Source organism: Armigeres subalbatus, chromosome 1 (genome assembly GCF_024139115.2).
Source record: "Armigeres subalbatus isolate Guangzhou_Male chromosome 1, GZ_Asu_2, whole genome shotgun sequence".
In the NCBI taxonomy this organism is placed as follows: Eukaryota; Metazoa; Arthropoda; class Insecta; order Diptera; family Culicidae; genus Armigeres; species Armigeres subalbatus.
The window spans coordinates 185,304,205-185,308,098 of NC_085139.1; the positions used below are offsets into that span (position 1 = coordinate 185,304,205).

At 38.5% G+C, this 3,894-nt stretch overlaps 1 non-coding gene across 1 annotated transcript; it reads left to right on the forward strand.

The window, feature by feature from the left end:
- Positions 1–3,609: 3,609 nt before the first annotated feature.
- Trnas-cga (transfer RNA serine (anticodon CGA)) lies at positions 3,610–3,691 on the forward strand. Its single transcript has one exon. It is a non-coding gene; the product is annotated as a tRNA-Ser (tRNA).
- The last annotated feature ends 203 nt before the right edge of the window (positions 3,692–3,894 follow it).

Sequence of the window (3,894 nt, forward strand, 5' to 3'; positions counted from 1 at the left end):
TCTGTATCCTTTAAAATTACTTGGAAGGATCAGTTTCACGTACTTTTTGACTCTCTATTCAGAGTGCTTTTCAACTTTCCCTCACGGTACTTGTTCGCTATCGGTCTCGTGGTGATATTTAGCTTTAGAAGGAGTTTACCTCCCACTTTGTGCTGCACTATCAAGCAACACGACTCCATGGAGCGTCCTTCTACCGTCGGTGCGCCGCTCTACGGGCCTATCACCCTCTCTTTACATGCCTATCAAAGATCCCTCTCTAGCTCTAGCTCTCTCAGATTCATTACAACCTTTCCTGTTGAACGGAATTCGGTACAACATTCGATTTTGTCGATTTCTGCAAACGATATTTGTCACATATCTTATTTTAAGCAATTCTTCTGCAATAGCTCTCTTCGATTTTCTAATCCAAGACTTTTGAGAACGATGACTAGTTTTTAAGAAAGTCCAGGGCGGCCACTGAACCGGGAAAACCGGGAAATCATACGTACTTTGGACTCCGATCGACCACCTTACCAATCTGACGCTTATTAGACCGGTAGTTCTCTACGGGCACGAGATCTGGACTATGCTCGTGGAGGACCGACGCGCACTGGGAGTTTTCGAAAGGAAAGTGCTGCGTACCATCTATGGTGGGGTGCAGATGGCGGACGGTACGTGGAGGAGACGAATGAACCATGAGTTGCATCAGCGTTCACACCGCGAAAATCGGAAGACTCGAGCATGTAGCCAGAATGTCGGACAGTAATCCGGTGAAAATGGTTCTCGACAACGATCCGACGGAAACAAGGAAGCGAGGTGCACAGCGGGCAAGGCGGATCGATCAGGTGGAAGACGCTTTGCGGACCCTCCGCAGACTGCGTGGTTGGCGACGTACAGCCATTCAGAAGACATTTTTGTATTGCACAGGCCACTGCGGCCTTCATCTGCTAGTAAATAAATAAATATTTCTTCCTGAGTATTTTCATTTAAAAACTGTTGGGTGGTATTTGAAAACCAAACCCTGAATTCAATCTACTGCCACGAATCCCTTCTAAAATATATTTTGAAAAAACCTATTTTAAAGTAACAGCAATTTCAGAACATTGTAAATTCGACAATGCAAAATTAAAGAAACTGTTCGGAATTCTAATTTTGGTATGAATCGTATTTAGAATCCTTGGAACACTATTTATTAATAAGAATTTCTATGAAATGAATTCCATTTCTAGAGAATCTTCTTTCTTACTTATGGTTTAGGTTTAGCTTAATGATTAGTATTAGAATTGTTACGGTGTATTTCATCGATTGGAAACTAGTGATACTCTTGTTTTTCTTAACAAAACGAATTCTAGAATGATATCAGAAATCAAGAAATGGAAGGATCTTTGATTCCAGTCTTAGCAGGAATAATAAATCCATGAGAATTACTACTCTCGGCAGCGCCTCCTCGGCAACAAAATTTCCAAGAACTTCCAGAAAAAGATCCGTAGGATTCCCAAAGAAAATTTTGTAGCGTTTCTCGAGGAGTTAGCATGGAGTTTCCTCATGAAGATTTGAAGAATTTCCGGTGCAAATTGCGGAGCGGAAATTTCGAATAATTCGACGTGAAAATCTGTATACATAAAAATGAATTTCTGTCTGTCTGACCCTTATAGAATCGGAAACTACTGAACCGATCGGCGTGAAAATTTGAATGTAGAGGTTTTTAGAGCCGGTGAAGGTTCTTAAGATTGTTCGAGACCCTCCCCTTTGGAAAGGGGGGCTCCCATACAAATGAAACAGAAATTTCTGCATCACTCGAGAGCTAATAATTTTACGCGAAACGAAGTTCGTCGGGTCTGCTAGTTTCGAATAATTTTCTGAGGAAATTCCGGGAAAAAATCCCAAGGAAATTTCGAAAAGTTTTCCTAAAAAAAACAATTCAATTTATTAAGAAAACTCTCTAGGATTTCCTGAGGAAATTCCGAAGAATTTTCTGGGAAAATTTCTCGAAACATTCACGAAGAATTTCCTGAGGAAATTTCAAAAAAAAAATCCCAAAGGAATTTCGAATTTCGGAACATCGACGACTTGCCGATGAAATTCCGGAGATCGCTGAAGAACGTACCAAAAAATTTTTCAAAAGAATTGTGAAAAATTTTCTAAGGAAACTTTCGAAAAATATCCCGTAGATATTTCGAAGCATTTCTACAAGAAAATTCCGAAGGAATTGCCGAGGAAATTCCGAAGACCTTTTTGAAGAATTCCCAAAAAAATGCGGAGGAAGATTCCGATGATTTTTTTTAGGGAAATTCCAATGAATTTTCTAATGGAATGTCATTTTTAGGAAAAACAAACAATTTTTGAAGAAATGACACGAATGTTATTTTAAAACAAATAAAATACCACGAATTCGTCCGGAAATGCCTCCATTTTCATTTATTAAATAATTGTTTAGCTATCAATGTTCACAAAAGTAAAAATTGACTTGAAATTGAAAACAAAGATTCCGTGCATGTACATACATGTCCACCGTGAGAAATGTAATCGATTTATTTTTGTAGCTCAACATTTCCATGTAAAATATTCCACTTAGAAAATTCTGTGTAAATATAAACCTTTACTGAACCGATCAAGCCGATCCAATTTATCACAGTTATTATCCACAGGCTTAATTTCATACTGAAACTCGAAATTAGTCCTCCCTACCTTCGAAAGCTGATTTTCAATAGTATAAATCCGTCTATTACTGTCATTATAACCAACTACAATGAACAAATTAAAATTCAACCGCTTCAATCGGTAATTGGACATCAGTTTACGGTTTTTCACTTTATTAAATACAAATGAAATAGAATGTGTAATGTCTGTAATACAGTCCATCGTGTTATGAAACAATTTCCCGACGCTTTTTCAACTATTGTTGTTCATCACTTGCATCCTCATTTTTATACAAAAGAAAAACACCCATCACCCCAAACAAATAAATAATATTCGATCAGTATCTTCCGATCTGCGTGATGCGCCGGCGCAGATAAATCTGTGCACGATTTGGGTAATAAATTTCCCAAAGCGTGCCAAAGCAATTCGAGTTGAGCAAGGTCATCTCTCTCCGCCCGACTGGTCCGACATAATTCAACTCGGCCAATAGGCAACATGATCGATTGGTCTATCCATTCGTGATTGGAGATTCCATCTACGTTGAGACAAAGTAACGCTTATTCGAAGATTTGATCGCAATTCAAAAGTTCCCTTTGTTTAAAAATTGAGTTACATGTTTAGACTCAACTGTTTTACTTGCATTCGATTATGGAATTTTTAGAGCCCATTTATCAGCCCAACGATGGCGACTGTATCGCGTGCTATCATCTTCAACCGCATGCGCTCAACCGCCTGGCGCAAAGTCCAACAATATTTCACTCTTTGAGCCACTGTAGACATCACGCCTGCCTGTTGGATGATACACGTTTACAAAGTAAACATTTGCGCTTTCATTGATCCATATTTCATAAACAATTCAACTACTTCCAATTGGAGTTGGATTCCTATTTGATCCCATGACGCATAATAACCATTTCATTATCCTTAGAATGGGCGACTTAATTGATTAAAATTATCCTGCTTGTTTGAAGCGAACCGAAAGTCATCGATGCAGTCGTGGCCGAGTGGTTAAGGCGTCTGACTCGAAATCAGATTCCCTCTGGGAGCGTAGGTTCGAATCCTACCGGCTGCGAGGTTTTTTTTTATATTGTGACAAGGTACGCTCAATAAAACCTCAATAAAACAAATGCACGTTCTCACTTCATCATTATCAATAGCAATAGGGTTACTGCTCCTTGAAATGCATAGCATGTAACAATATCAGAAATACAAATCAATAATAAAGAAATGGAGCGCAAGTTGTTTTTTTAATCATTTTTTTTTTAATTTTGTCAG